This window comes from Neoarius graeffei, chromosome 8 (assembly GCF_027579695.1).
Source record: "Neoarius graeffei isolate fNeoGra1 chromosome 8, fNeoGra1.pri, whole genome shotgun sequence".
Classification (NCBI taxonomy): domain Eukaryota; kingdom Metazoa; phylum Chordata; class Actinopteri; order Siluriformes; family Ariidae; genus Neoarius; species Neoarius graeffei.
Window position 1 is genome coordinate 83643416 of NC_083576.1, and position 16617 is coordinate 83660032.

General features: G+C 41.8%; 1 pseudogene; it reads right to left on the bottom strand.

Moving 5' to 3' along the window:
• Positions 1-16617, bottom strand: part of LOC132889949 (uncharacterized) — a 189210-nt pseudogene that overhangs the window by 29974 nt on the left and 142619 nt on the right.

Sequence of the window (16617 nt, forward strand, 5' to 3'; positions counted from 1 at the left end):
GTATGTCCACCGATGGGATTCAGCAGCAGCGTGACAGGTCGAGAACCTGCAGCGGGTCAGGATTTGCAGCGGCAGCTCTCATGGAAAAAGGTGTTTCTTTGTCATCGTCTTCACTGTAGGCCTTGTTGCCTGGAGATAGAGGGGAGAGAGCAATCAGCAAGCTTTTGGATCTCAGAGAGCACTGACCTCTTTGGTTGCAGCACTGATTTGTACTCCCCTTGCTGCTGAAGGAGAGCAGAGAGTGGCATCACTTGAGTGGAGTCAGCTGTGTGTGTAGTTCTCAGGCTCCAACCAGTGACCACGCTACATGTGGCGGTCCAAAACAGAGGTGCTGAAATGGTGTTGTCTCTTCAGGGCAGAGGGTGAGGAGCAACACAGAGAGATGCTGGAGGATTTCTTGACTTACTGCCACAGATCATAAAATGCATCTCACACACAGTACTTGGTTAAATCTATAACACCAACCATATTAATTGCTGTTTTAAGACAGCAAATCATCAATGTTAGAGCTTTCTCCAATGTTAATCAGTAACCTTGCTGTTAAGCTATTCACTGTTGTCCATTCTTACTGCTGTGCTGCAATTTCAGTTCAAAATTTTACATGAATCTTAGAATACAACCAATAGCTTCTCAGGCCTGTAACTCTTAAAAATTCAGTTTAAGTACCTTTTCATGAGCTTTACATGCTCTGACACAGCAAACAAAAGGTGTGCTTGCAGGACTTAATTTCCACTTTGCACATCAAATGTCCAAAGGGGGATAATAACATTATTGCAACTTGCAAATTACCACTTTCAAGGACCCTTGAATACAGCATTAGACACTGGTTCAACCCACAACATGTCAAAGAAATCCAGGAGGTTCCACCAATTCAAGGATTACACAGTGATCAGCTGTCGACATCGTCATCGGCTGTCCATTGCAAGAAATGATGACTGCTTCATTAGGATGCACAGATGGGCTGCGAGGCCCGCACCAGAGTGACAGAGTCACCCGGAGCGGTGGCATGGATGGCCCGGCCTTGTGAGTTCTCACATACTATTCTCCTCTCCTAACGAAGCGCATTGCACAATAAGGTAAGACAAACTATGTCGTGCCTCAATCGTGTTGTCTCTCTGGACCTCCAAACCTGATGCCAAGGGGTGCACAAAAGTGCCACAAACCTGACGGCTTTGGAAGTTGCCCACAGTAACAACTGACTTGGCAAGTGATGCCATCCATAGGCCATCTGAGTGACTCTTCCGCATGCCATCTGATGGTGTGCCATTGATTCTGTTGGGTTCATCTGCCACACTGCACCGAAAAGGACCCTGCTGCCAGCACCTTATTTCAGCTGTAACATTAAAACCATTGACAGGTGAACTGAATAGCATTAACTCATTACAATGGCACTTGTCAAAGGGTGGGATGACTACAACTTGTCAAGTTGTTGTGTTGGAAGCAGGAAACAATGGGAAAACTTAAGGATCTGAGCGACTTTGACAAGGGCCAAACTGCAATAGCTAGACGACTGCAGGGTTTCCCATACATAGACCATTGTGTGGCGCAGCGCCACACAATGGATTCTTAGCGCCACACAATCAGACTCGCGATTTTGAAAAAAAAAAAATTCCATTGCATATCGTTCTGTTCATTCATAGTGCTCTTTCTTTTCATTCGCGCGCGCGCACACAGAGACAGACAGAGAGGCGTGCTAATTAAAAATAACCAGGGATGAGAATTTTCTGCCGATCGGCGGATTTCCAACTTTTTCAGACCAAAATGATCGTTTTTGAGATTGATGTAAACCCATTGAGAAATTCTCGGGGGGGTATGGTTAATGATCTGTGGTCACCTTATAACGCAGACATCCCAAGTGTCCCGGAAGTTCCGGGAGTCTCCCGCATATTGATAGCGGCTCCCTGATGCCCGCACATTGGAGAATATCTCCCAGAATCTAGAGCAAGCGCGTGCACGTGAAACATTAACGTCTGCCTCGTGCATATGACGGAGTGCGCGAGGGAGCGCGAGAGAGAGCGCATGCTAGACAAAGAGCATCCTGATTGGGTTACTCAGCAAAATAAGCCAATCAGCTTTCAGTGTGGGCGGGCTTCTCTTTTCTCGAGGACCAAAGCTTTCAGTTGAGTCAGTGCAGCCTACAGGATCGGCATGGCAGAGAGAGAGAGCGCGCGCCCCAAAAAACCAAAATACAAAACCCACTTCACCTCAGATTACACAAAAGAATCTCCTTGTCTAATAAGGGTCAACAATAATGACAGTTTTGCACGATGTACTGTTTGCAGCAGTGATTTCAGCATTGCCCATGGTGGCTTAAATGATTGTAAAGGACATGTTGAGGTGAGGAGTGTCAGTTCATGTGCATTATATTTAGGTCTACAACAGGCTGTCATGAAAAGGCCAAACTTATTGAAGATTTCCGTAAAGTAACAATGTATGAATATACATCATATATATCACATATATCAAATACACGTCATATATAAGTGTGTATCTTTTATAAATGGGGTTAGCTTATCTAATGTAGCATGTTGGGGAGAATCATAGTATCGTATCTATATTTCTGATAAAATTTTAGGTATGATACCGTGTATAACTCTCCTACTTATTGCTCATTTTATAGGGGGACGGAATTGCTGGCATGTGCTGCGCGGGAGCGTCTGCCCAAACTTTAGGCTGAGATGAACTTATAGTTTTTGATTTCAAAAAAATTCCAATATATAATGCCCATTGTACATGCCTGTTCTTTAATTCAAAATCACCATCTTGATCTTCAAATTGACCATATGGTATCTGTATTACATTACACAACATCCTGTCCAGATAAAACCTAGTTAGTACACACAACAGTTGAAAGGGAAGTGATAAGTGATGTTGAATGTTGCCTGCTTAATATGTAAGACCTCCTGCTACCATGATAACATCAGAAGAAAGCTTAAGAGAATTATATGATAGAACTTTTTTCTGGTTTGCACTTCATTTTAAAGGATTAGAGTATTCAAAGACATTAGCAAAAATGCAGAAATATAATACTGTAGAGCTCATTTATATTAAAAGGTGCATTGATTTTTTGAAATCATCAAATGTGAATTGATTAAAAACAAGTCTCTTGTACCATATTAATCATTTTCACCTGGTAGTCCACCAAGAAGGGGAATTTATTTCCAAATACATTGCAACTTTTTGCTGATAAAATTAATGGTTTTGGGGTATAAAAAAAAAAAGCCAAAAATCATTAGCTCCCTGCCCCTGGGCCCCACTGGGTGCCTGCAGCCCCCAAACCTCTGGCTTTTTTCAGACTTTAATATTTTTAATTCTCATCCCTGAATAATGCAGCCTTCCCGATTCACCTTCCGACCCCTTATTTTAAAAGGTAGCCTACGTCGTGCTCGTGATGAGCTTTATCATAACCTTTATCATAACCAGAATTAAATGTTCTGATAGGGCATGCAGGCTTTGCACCAATTAGGGTAATGCTTTTTCATTATTGTTAGTTGCCTTGGTGTTACCTTAAGTGGTTTCTTACATCTAATTATGATATTTTACTTTATTATTATTTTGTTACATTATACTATTTATTTCATTTTAGTATTGGTTGAGGTAAGTGTTGAGTTCAATATTTAAAATAAAAACCTCCAGCTTGTTTTTTGCAATTTATTCCTTGAATGTCAACTAAAGAATGATTGAAAGATTGCCACCAAAAAGGCAAAAAACTAAACTTTAACTTCAATTTTGGTAATTTTCATAAATTTAAAAGACAGGTTTTCCACCAACATCAAGCCCAGCAAACTAATGGCCTGCCCTGTAATGTAAAGTTGGGTCGAGGAATGAAACCAGGCAGGGTTCTGGTAAATATTGTTTTAGCTGTCTTCTCTTAAAGAACTTAAAAGAATTTAGATTGAACTGAATAATCTCAAATGCTTCTTGTAGCTTTAAAATAGTCCCAGCAGGTGACTCTGAAGAAAAATACTGTGTGTTTGAACACCGCCCGCTGTAAACACTTTGCATACACCCCAATGACCGACTCCACCGACCGCCACGACACCACCATGCACGATTCCCTCATCGGCACAGTGGAGCACCACAAATTGCTACCTGGTCTGTGGGAAACACTGGACTGGGTCAGAGCATCTCCAAAATAGCAGATCTTATGGAGTGCTCCCAGTGTGCAGGGGTTAGTACATCCCAAAATTGGTCAAAAGGAGGACACCTGGTAAACCTGCAACAGGGCCATGGGCATCCAAAAGTCATCAAACTATCTGGGGAAGAGATGGCACCAGGATGCACTATGGGAAGAAGGCAAGCCAATGGAGGCAGTGTAATGTTCTGGACAATGTACTGCTTGGAAATCTTGGGTACTGGCATTCATGTGGATGCTACTTTCACATAAACCACCTACCTAAATACTGTTGCAGACCAAGTACACCCCTTTATGGCAATGGTATTCCCTAATGGCAGTGGCTTCTTTCAGCAGGAATAATGTGCCCAGCCACACTGCATAAACTGTTCAGGAATGGTAAGAAGAACATGCGTAAGAATGCAAGGTGTTGACCTGGCCTCCAAATGCCCCAGATTTCAATCCAATCGAGTTTCTGTGGGATGTGGTGGATAAACAAGTCCGATCCATGGAGGTCCCACCTCACAACTTACGGGATTTGCTGCGAACATTTTGGTACCAGGTACCACAGCACACCTTCAGAGGTCTTGTGGAGTCCATGCCTCACGGGGTTAGGCCTGTTTTGGTGGTACAACAGGGACATACACAATATTTTTTAATGTTATAACTGACCATTTTAGACTGGCGGAAATCTTTCTGGATGATCATTAAAATACTGCAACTTCATCAAACGTAAGATGACTGAAGAATTAGGAAACCAAGAACCAGAGTAGAACAAAAGAGATGGTTTATTGTGCACACAAAGACAAGCTGGGCAACTGTCTTGGGCTAAACAAAAGTTGGACACAGCCAGTTTACGGTGACTTGCAAAAATATTCATCCCTGTTGGTGTTTGTCCTGTTTTACCGCATTACAAGCTGGAATTAAAATGCATTTTTGGAGGGTTAGCACAATTTAATTTACACAACATGCCTACCACTTTAAAAGGTACAAAGTGGGTTTTTTTTTAAATTGTGACACAAACAATAATTAAGATGAAAAAACAGAAACCTGGCATGTGCAAAAGGCAGTGGCGGGCCGTGCATTTCACACATGGGCCTTCAGTACTGCTCTGTCTGAATTAAATCCACCCCTCAATAATGCCTATAAAACTTCTACTGCAGCTACAGCTGCGACATTCATAAAAACATCAATAACAACCTCATATTGCAATGTTATTTCGCAAAATAGCAACATTTTATTTTACTGATGTGTTCGCAAAATAGCAACATTTTATTTTATCGATGTGTGTGTTTATGTGCCTTATGAGACCTTGTGTGCATGTATGCGAATGAGGTCAGTCAGTACAGGCGAAGTAGATGACATCACTCACCAATATGGAGATTATCTGAACTGAAAATCCATCCTCCTTTCTTTCCTCAAGAAAACGTCAATAACTCTGTCGTAGAAGTCGTTTGTTCTTTTCAGTCCCATCAAAAAGTCCCGTTCGATGGCCATCGAGGCCAATGCAGACAGTCAAGCCTGTCCTGTCATGTTTCTCGCATACGTTTTGATTCTCTTGAGGGCTGAAAATGTCCGTTCGACAGAAGCAGTGGATACGGGGATGGTCACAGCCAAACACACCAGTTTGTACAGCTGCCCCATGCTCTCACTCAGCTGTTTCTGCTGAAGAAAGTCAAGCAGATCAGTGGGGGATTTTCCGGCGAAATCATCCATGCCATACATGACGGTCAGTTCTGTTCTTAACCGAGAAAGGTCAAAAAGTGTTCCATGACTCTGTGTCAAGCTGGAGAAGGCTGCATGTGGGAAATCCTTCTGGTAGTCTTTAAAACTTCTGGGGGTCGAGGAGAGTGGCAAACAACAGTTTTTCGTGGTCTTGAAATCTGCTCTGTGTCTGGCAAATAATGTTATCCAGAATCCTGCCGTGGAGTTGGTGGTAATGTGCGCGAGGATCTTGTGCTGGGCCTCTTCGTGCGCTTGGAGCACCTGTGGTGTGTTCAGTGGCCTCGTAGATGTCATTGTAGCGGCTCCTCTCTCGCTCAACGGTGGTACAGAACTCCTTCACCCTTGCCAGACAAAACTGTACATCCAGTTTTTTGTCTTGCAGTATTGAAAAGAGCACGTCTGAATACTCGAAAATGCCATTAAAGGTGTGAAGCAAGAAACAAAACTCAAAATCATCCAGACGTGCTTTAAATCCATCAGCAGCTCGCACAGACTCCTCGTCAAACTCGTTATGATTATCCAGAATGTGATCAAACAGTTCCTTTAGAGCGTCTCTCTTTTCAAAGACTGTATTGACCACTCTGGATGTGTACTGCCAACGTGTTGGTGCCACCTGTGGGAGACGTCGCTGGCAGATTTCATCCAGTAGTTGGGTGCGCCGAGGTGACCTCAAAAAAAATGCAGCAAGGCCATTGAGGTGGGCAAAAAAGACCTTGCATTCTTTAAGCTTTGATGCCCCTTGAGTCAGCACTAAATTGAGCCGATGTGCATAGCAGTGTATGAACAAAGCCAAAGGTGCGCTCTCCTTAACTTTAGCCTGCACTCCATTTAATCCAGAGGACATCACTGCTGCGCCGTCAAAACACTGTGCCACCACTTTATCCAAACATCCATTTTCCTCCAAAAATCGGATGATAAGGCGTGCAATGTCATCGGCTCGCTTCCCACTGGTGACATCTTCAAATCGGACAAACCGCTCGACACCTGTGCCCGTTACGTAACGCAGAACCAGTGCCAGCTGCGCTGCATTACTGGCGTCTCATCCACCATAACAGAGACAAACGGTGCTTCATTGATTTCCCTTCTGATCTCTTCCCCCATCACTTCAGCGATCGCTGCGATCAGGTCGTTCTGTATTTTACCAGAAGTCCCAGTAAAAACTTTGTTGGTGGACAGATGTTACTGCAAATCTGTGTTGCTCTCGGCAATGAGAGAAAGAAGCTCCACATAATTCCCTTTATTGTTTGACCCAGCGCTTTCGTCGTGTCCCCGAAATTAAAGTTCCTGCTTGCCCAAAAAAATTACACAGTCCACCAGTCTTTTTAAAATTTCCCTATTCTTCACCTTTTCATTGTGGAGCTCCGTTTCTCTGCGTGCTTGCTCACTCAGCTGAAGATCCACTCTTTTTTCCCCCAAAGGTTTTTGACAGCACCGTTGCTCGCAGGTGACCAGCAGTGCTTTGGTGTCTCGCTGCCGCCTTGGTTAGGCAAGCCAAATTAGCAAATCCACTATGGCTCCAGACACCATGGTGATCAGTAGCAAATAAACACTCCCAACAATACAGTTTGCAGTGTTCCTCAGAGCCCGTGAGCCAGGAGTACCGCTCGTAATTAGCGGGCTGAAAGTGGCGAACAAATCCTTTTCCAGGCTGTGTCAGGTTGGCTAGCTTTGGCGTTGACCGCCCTTTCTGAACGATGTCCAGCTTTTCTGGAAAAGTCCTCCGGGAAAATGGTTGTGACAATAAATTTGCCACCATATCAACTTCTCCCCCTCCTTCAGCCATTTTGGGTTGATAAAACAGATATTTATATTATTTAACTATTAAAAATTGAAGCTCGTTAATGCAGTTAAAAATTGCTAAGTTGACTAGCACTCAATGACTTATTGTAGCATTCGCGTCATCGCAACTCCAGTGGAAATCTACCCAATCAAATGGTGAGAATATAATGAAGTTTCCTTATGCATGCTTTGAGCCAATCAGAGCATATACGCCTGCAATGGACTGTTGGGGCTCATCAGAGACGGCCTAATACGACTGGTTCTGGGCTCGCTAACTTGAATCTACAGTCTATGACACAGACAGGCCAGCAGAACTGATTGTACTGGCCTCCAGGCAGATTTATTTGCCTGGAAACAAATGATGGTTGAAATGTGATTAGTTAAAAATGCTTCAACATGAAAAATACACGTCTGGCAGCAGCGCAGCCACGGGAAAGGAAACAGCCAGACCATTTGGAATTATTTAATAGTTATGAAATGAAATAAAAATAATAAACAAAAAATTAACATCAATCAGACTGTCTGTGATTTTTTTTTTTGATATTTTCAGGCCAGCAGAGAAGGCCTTGCAGGCCCTGATGGCCCACCACTGGCAAAAGGTATTCACCCCCCAAAGTAAATACTTTGTAGAGCCAGCTTATGCTGCAATTATAGCTGCAAGTCTCTTGGGGTATGTCTCTATTAGCTTAGCACATCTAGCCACTGGTATTTTTGCCCATTCCTCAAGGCAAAACTGCTCCATCTCCTTCAAGTTAGATGGGTTGAATTGGTGTACAGCAATCTTCATGTTATGCCACATAGTCTCAATTGGATTGAGGTTTGGGCTTTGATTAGGCCATTCCAAGACATTTGAATGCATCCCTTTAAACCAGTGTAGCTTCAGCAGTATGCTTAGGGTCAGTCATGCTGGAATTTGAATCTTCATCCCAGTCTCAAACCTCTGGTCGACTCAAACAGGTTTTCCTCCAGAATTGCCCTGTATTTAGTGCCATACATCTTTCCTTCAATCCTGACCAGCATTACTGTCCCTGCAGATGAAAAAGATCCCCACAGCATGATGCTGCCACCACCATGCTTCACTGGAGGAGCAGTGTTCTCAGGTGATGGGAAGTGTTGGGTTTGTGCCAAATATGGCGTTTCCCATGATGGCCAAAAAGTTCAATTTTAGTCTCATCTGACCAAAGAATCTTCTTCCATGTGTTTGGGGAGTCTATCAAATACTGTCGGGTAAACTCCAAACTCGTTTTCTTAAAGTAATGACTTTTCTGGCCACTCTTCCATAAAGTCCCGCTCTAGGGAGTGTACAGCTTAAAGTGGTCCTATGGACAGATACTCCCATCTCCGCTGTGGATCTTTGCAGCTCCTTCAGTGTTATCTTTGGTGTCTTTGTTGCATCTCTGATTAATGCCCTCTTTGCCCGGTTTGTGAGTTTTGTTGGGTGGCCTTCTCTTATCAGGTTTGTAGTGGTGCCATATTCTTTCCATTTTGCTATCATGGATTTAATTGTGCTCCGTGGGATATTCAAAGTTTGGGATTTTTTTTTAATAACTTAACCTTGATCTATACTTCTCCACAACTTTGTCTCTGACCTGTTTGGAGTACTCCTTGGTTTTCATGTTGCTTGCTTAGTAGTGTTACAGAGTTGGGGTCCTTCCAGAACAAGTTGATTTATACAGAGGTCATGTGACACTTTGCACACAGGTGGATCTTACTCAACTAATTATGTGATTTATGAAGTTAATTGATTGGACCAGCTCTTATTTAGGGGTTTCGTACGAAAGGTGTGAATACTGCCCAGTCCAGATTTCTGGGGTTTTTTTTTTCATCTTAATTATTGTGTGTGTTACAATAAAAAAAGAGAGAATTTGCACATTTAATGTGGTAGGCATGTTGTGTAACTCAAATGTTGCTAACCCCCTAAAAATCCATTTTAATTCCAGCTTGTAATGTGACAAAACAGGACAAACACCAAGGGCAATGAATACTTTTGCAAGACGCTGTATGTACTGATCTTATGTTGATGTGTACATGCAAAGGACACACTCTAGACGAGATTGATATTACCCGAGGCTTAGATAACGCAAACCAGGAGAATGGACAAAATCATCATGACCTAAGGAACAGATACGTGTACATTGTGAGGACAGTACAAACACTTACGCATTGAGTGAACAAACACCCTTACTGAAATCACAGTCAACTATTTTGATGTTACTGACTAAATCTTGTGTAATAACCATGGAAAAATACCACAGAAAATAATATATTAGCAGATGATGGGCAAAAAGACTCAATGAACTAAAAGGCTGCCTTTGTTTCCACTCTATTTACATGTGACTCGAGTTTACTTGCAAGTAAACTTTCCAGTAGTATACTGGTTGTGTTCGAGTGTAATGCTGCTGGATTACACTGATATTAGTATTGCAGTTAATACCTGACTTGCGTGGTGATGATTTGTATCATGACTACTCAAGTTCAACCAAAAAAAAAAAAATCAATAATCTAATTTTGAACATTACTCTAAGTTTACATATACTGCCTTCCACAAAAAGTCAGGATACATATAAAAAAATGAAATATATCTTTCAAAATATAGATTAATTCCAGGAACAACAGTAATAAACAAATATAATTTGACAACTAGACATCATGCAATATCTCTGGGTTCATGCACTTTGGTGTCTTAAATGTAAATGAATGAATAAATGGTTCCACACTGTGAGCAGTGATGCTGCTTTTCTCTGGTGCAAATGCACAGGTAAACGTGTAGATTACCCTCATGAGTAAAACAATGTCCATACTGTCAGGTGTGATGAGGCTTCTACCCTGTGCGAATTCGCTGGTGTTGTTGGAGATGACTCTGATGAATAAAACACTTTCCACACTGTGAGCAAGGATAAGGCTTCGCTCCTGTGTGAATGTGCTGGTGTGACTGAAGAGCACTCTTGTGAGTAAAACTCTTTCCACCCTGTGTGAATGTACCAGTGTTCTTGGAGATGGTACTTTTGAGTAAAACTCTTTCCACACTGTGAGCAGCGATAAGGCTTCTCTCCTTTGTGAATGCACTGGTGCAGTTGTAGATAACCCTGATGAATAAAACTCTTTCCACACTGTGAGCAGTGATAAAGCTTCTCTCCTGTGTGAATGTGCTGGTATTGTTGAAGATGACTCTTGAGTAAAACTCTTTCCACACCGTGAGCACTGATATGGCTTTGCTCCAATGTGAATGCACTGGTGTCATAGGAGAGCACTCTGATGAGTAAAACCTGTTCCACACTGTGAACAGTGATGAGGCTTCTCCCCTGTGTGAATGTGCTGGTGTTACTGGAGATGACTCTTTTGAGTGAAAAGCTTTCCATACTGTTAGCAATGATACGACTTCTCTCCTGTGTGAATCCGTTTGTGTTGTTGGAGATGACCCGTTTGAGTGAAACTCTTCCCACACTGTGAGCACTGATACGGCTTCTCCCCTGTGTGAATGCGCTGGTGTTCTTGGAGATGACTCTTTTGAGTGAAAAGCTTTCCACACAGTGAGCAATGATACGGCTTCTCTCCTGTGTGAATGCGCTGGTGTAGTTGTAGATTACGCTGATGAATAAAACTCTTTCCACACTGTGAGCACTGATACGGCTTCGCTCCTGTGTGAATGCGCTGGTGTCGTTGGAGAGCACTCTGATGAGTAAAACTCATTCCACACTGTGAGCAGTGATATGGTTTTTCCCCTGTGTGAATGCGCTGGTGTTCTTGCAGATGACTCTTTTGAGTAAAACTCTTTCCACACTGTGAACAGTGATATGGCTTCTCTCCTGTGTGAATGCGCTGGTGTTTTTGGCGGGCACTCTTTTGAGTAAAACTCTTTCCACACTGTGAGCAGTGATATGGCTTTTCTCTTACGTGAACTTGTTCATGTTTTTGGAGAGCACTCTGATGACCAAAATTTGCTCCACGTTCTGAGCAATGGTGAATTTCCTTTTGGTCATCATTGTCAGAAGTGAGAGTATCAGATAATGTTGGCTTTTTACTGGAGCCTTTGGAGGGTAGGTGAAGATCATGTTTATTATCTCCTGATTTGCATGGTTTCAAATACTCTTCATCCTGGCATCTCTGGATGTTTGTATCTAGGTAAAATTGGGATGCAGAGGAAAGAGGTCATGTTGTGCAGGAAAAGAATTGCAACACAGAGTTGTTGACTTCTGAACAAATGAAAGAAAAATATCAAAGTGAACATGAAATGTAACTAGATTATAAAATGAAACATCACTACCCCAGTGTCAAGGAATGTTTGAGGTTAAGTAAAATCATTTGGGATTCTCAATGAATGAAGATTTACTAATCTGTAATTCAAATAACCAGCAGTAGAGAATAAGTGGATCTGGGAATGGATCTGCTTGTCTACAAATTCACATGGATCAGGGTCACCAGCATGGACTACAGAGGGCTGTTGGTGATTTCTGTGTTGAACATATCTACTTAAGTGACACTTCACTTGACACAAATCAGACAGTTCGTCAAACAGTTACCACTTCTCTGAAGTTATCTCCTGCCATGAAAACCAGATGGATTAGCACAGCAAAGTAAACAGCACAGAACGAAGTAAAGTGGAACAGGTCAGTATGTGCCATACCAGATTAGAGAAGCTCACAGATCCTGTATCTTACATCATCAGAATAATGCAGTTCTGCAGTCCTCAAAGGAGCTACTTCAATGACAAATAATCCTCAACAGCAGCTTTAGCCAGCTTCTGAGGTGCTGAGACCAAACAAACAATTCTGAAAGTCTGAGAGTTAAGATACAGGAGCCTCTATCTTGGAATATTGGTAGATTCAATAAGGTGCTGGAAAAGCAGCTCAGAGCAGCACTAGCCATAGCCCAATGGATCGGAGTGGCCAAAATGTTTACATTCTTACATACTGATTTGTGTACAGATTATACTGTCAAGTTTAATTTGCTTATTCATTTAAATTATACAACAATTTAAAAAAAAATTAAATACTGTGAAATTTTGCAAAAGTCAATTCATATTAATAGATTTAATAAAGAAGTAAGCCAACATAAATACATAAATTAAGATGTCTAGGACCAGTCATTTAGTTAAGAGAAATGCAAGTCTATTAAAAAAGGGGCACGCTGCAATTGTTCAGATGGTGTGCCAGCCAGTTCCATTTGTAACAAGTGACAGATACAGTAAGTGACTGATCTGGACTGTCTCAAGCTGCAACGTGCCATATATTCCCTCGTGTGTTGCATACGAGCATTGAAGCAGCATTGGGGCTGGCACATTGGTATAGGAGACATTTCAGGCTGAGAGTTCACAAAAATGATTAATGAGCCCGAACGTAACCAGACTGTCAAAGGCAAAAACCTGTCCTTCATCTTCTTCCCAAATGTTTCTTGATCCCATCCACAAATCATTTTGAGAAAACAGTCAGTTCTTTTTTATAAATAATTTTTCCTTCCTTTTTCACCTGATGCTACACTTCTTTGCCAACAATATTTTTGTTTAAAGACAGGACACAATTTTCTTCATGGTCCTCACCAGGAACTGATGTGAAATGCTTCTGGTTTTTTATGACCCATCATACCTGAATAAACAGCACTTTCCCCTCCAAATCATGGCTGAATTGCCCTTGAGCAACTGCTCCCTGGGCACTGTAGCATAGCTGCCCACTGTTCTGGGTATGCGTATGCTCATTGCTCACTTGTGTGCACATGCATGTGTTCACTGCTTCAGGTGGGTTAAAGAGGAGGCAGAGGAGGAATTTTACTGTGCCTCAGTGTACACGTGACAAAATAAAAGCTTCTTCTTGGAGGGGATCTTGGGGGTTCCTGACTTCATGAGCACTATGGTCAGACTATACATGTTGGTCCTCACACCTGATGGGATGCCAGTGCCTGATCTGGTCAAACAGTGACTGTCAGGGTTCCTCCACTGACACATACACTGCCTGGCCAAATAAATAAATATTTCGTTGGACAAACTTTGGCTTTGATTACGGCACACAATCAGTACATTCAAGTAATCAACTAATTTCAATTTATTGGCACATAATGTTACTGAGCCTAGACGTGATCAACTGAAGCAAACTCAAATCATAACACTGTATATTGGCCACTATGCATGATGGTTGCATTGCTTCATGCACTTCCCCTTCTTACCTTGTTGCACCCACCCGGACTCATCAAACCACATGACCTTTTTCGATTGCTCCATCTTTATGCTCCCTCGCAAACTGAAACCTTTTCTTCCATTCGCTTCACTAACAAAGCTTTACTTCTGGCCACACAGCCATGAGGAAATGCTCTTACTTTCATGATTAAACATGGCCATAAGTTCTGCTGTTGATTTCAAATTCGCCAAGACTTTAAATGGTCTCCAATCACAGCCAGTCAAAATATTTTAAGGCTATCATTTCATTCCACAAAAAATAAAACCATGTTCAATAAACATGAAAATGTGTTGCTGCGTAATATACAGTGTCTTGCAAAAGTATTCATCCCCCTTGGTGCTTCTCCTGTTCTGTCGCATTAAAATGGATTTTGGGGGGGTTATCACCATTTGATTTACACAACATGCATACCCTGTTAAATGCGCAAATTTAATTTTATTTTTTAAATTGTGACAAATTAAGGTTAAAAAACAGAAATCTAAAAAGTGTGCATAAGTATTCACCCCCTTTCATATGAAACCCCTAAATAAGAGCTGGTCCAACAATTAAACTTCATAAGTCACATAATTGGTTGATTAAGATCCACCTGTGTGCAAAGTGTCACATGATCTGTCATATGATGTCTGTATAAATCAACTTGTTCTGGAAGAACCTTGACTCTGCAACACTACTAAGCAAGCAATATGAAAACCAAGGAGCCTCCAAACAGGTCAGAAACAAAGCTGTGGAGAAGTATACCGGTAGATCAGGGTTGAGTTATTAAATAAATTTTTTTTTTTTTGCGGTGCGGTTTCCATCAAATCCTGAGCTCTGATTGGCTGGCGAGCAGGTCTGTATCCTATGGTACGGACCCCGATTACGGACCTCTGGCGATTCGCTTGTTCACAACAACAAACATAGTAGAATTTTTTGTCAACATTTATCTTTTTTTTTTTAAATAACATTTATTTATAAGATTATCAAAAATCTTATAAATTTTTGCCACAACTTCTCAGGAAAATAGCATTAAATTTTACATCATGGACATCGATAATGACAATCTTCACAGCGAAAGCGAGTTTTACTACCCTGAGGAAGAAGAAATAAAAGAAAACATTTCAGGAGAAAGCTAAAAACCTCTAACTTGCTAACGCCGAGCAAAAACATGGCTGAATCCTGAATGACTGCTAATTGTATAAATAGGGGACTACATAGGCGGCAAAATGTAGTTTTTTTTCCTGCTATGGAAGTGCACTTGTATACTGAGGTGGAAGCCATTTGCATTACAGCCGTGAATGAGGATTCAAAATAGCATTAATTTTACAGCATGGATAGTGATAACGACAGTGTTCACAGTGAAAGCGAGTTTTACTACCCTGAGGAAGACAAAATAAAAGAAAACATTTCAGGAGAAAGCTAAAAACCTCTAACTTGCTAACACAAGCAAAAACATGGCTGAATCCTGAATGACTCAATTTTGCTTAAATAGGGGACTACATAGGCGGCAAAATGTAGCTTTTTTTCCTGCCATGGAAGTGCACTTGTATACCGAGGAGGAAGCAATTTACATTACAGCCGTGAATGAGGATTCAAAATGGTGGCTCCCCTTGGCTCGGATTTCCCTTTCGGGCGCTCTCGTTTTCTGTTAGAATTTGGTAAAGAAAAAAAATATATTATTTACCAGCTTAAGGTTGGTCCATATGGTGAAATACCATGACCTCGGCCTTGAATACTGACCTCGGCCCAGAGGGCCTTGCTGAGTACTTTTCAAGACCTCGGTCACGGTATTTCACGATACGGACCTCCTAGCTGGTAAATAACATATATCCCAAACTTTGACTATCCCACAGAGCACAATTAAATCCATGATAGCAAAATGGAAAAAATATGGCATGAGAGAAAAATATGGCACCTGACAAGAGAAGGCCACCCACCAAAACTCACAGACCAGGCAAGGAGGGCATTAATCAGAGAAGGAACAAAGACGCTAAAGACAACACTGAAGGAGCTGCAAAGATCCACAGCGGAGATGGGAGTATCTGTCCATAGGACCACTTTAAACCGTACACGCCACAGAGTGGGGCATTATGGAAGAGTGGCCAGAAAAAAAAGCCATTGCATTAAGACAAAAATAAGAAAACACGTTTGGAGTTTGCCCAACAGCATGTGGCAGACTCCCTAAACACATGGAAGAAGATTCTCTTGTCAGATGGCACTAAAATTGAACTTTTTGGCTATCATGGAAAACACCATGTGTGGCGCAAACCCAACACTTCCCATCACCCTGAGAATCATACTGTGGGGATGTTTTTCATCTGCAGCGACAGAAAAGCTGGTCAGGATTGAAGGAAAAATGGATGGCACTAAATACAGGGCAATCCTGGAGAAAAACTGTTGAGTCAGCCAGAGGATTGAGACTAGGACAAGGTTCAAATTCCAACAGGACAATGACCCTAAACATGCTGCTAAAGCTACACTGGAGTGGTTTCAAGGGAAACATTTAAATGTTTTGGAATGGTCTAATCAAAGCCCAGACCTCAATCCAATTGAGAATCTATGGCATAACTTGAAGACTGCTGTATACCAACGCAACTCATCTCACTTGAAGGAGCTGGAGCAGTTTTGCCCTGAGGAATGGGAAAAAATCCCAGTGGCTAGATCATGGATTAAAGCAAAAAAAAATCATCTGACTGAAAAAAAAAGCTCCATGTCGTTGGCCCCTACCACGTCAGCGATGCGTCAAATTTTAAACGCCGTGTTGTCCATTATCCCCTAGGCCCCTACTTATAGTACATTTACATAATTTTAACAATGACTAAAGCTAAGGCAAGACTTTACCATTGTCATTACTGG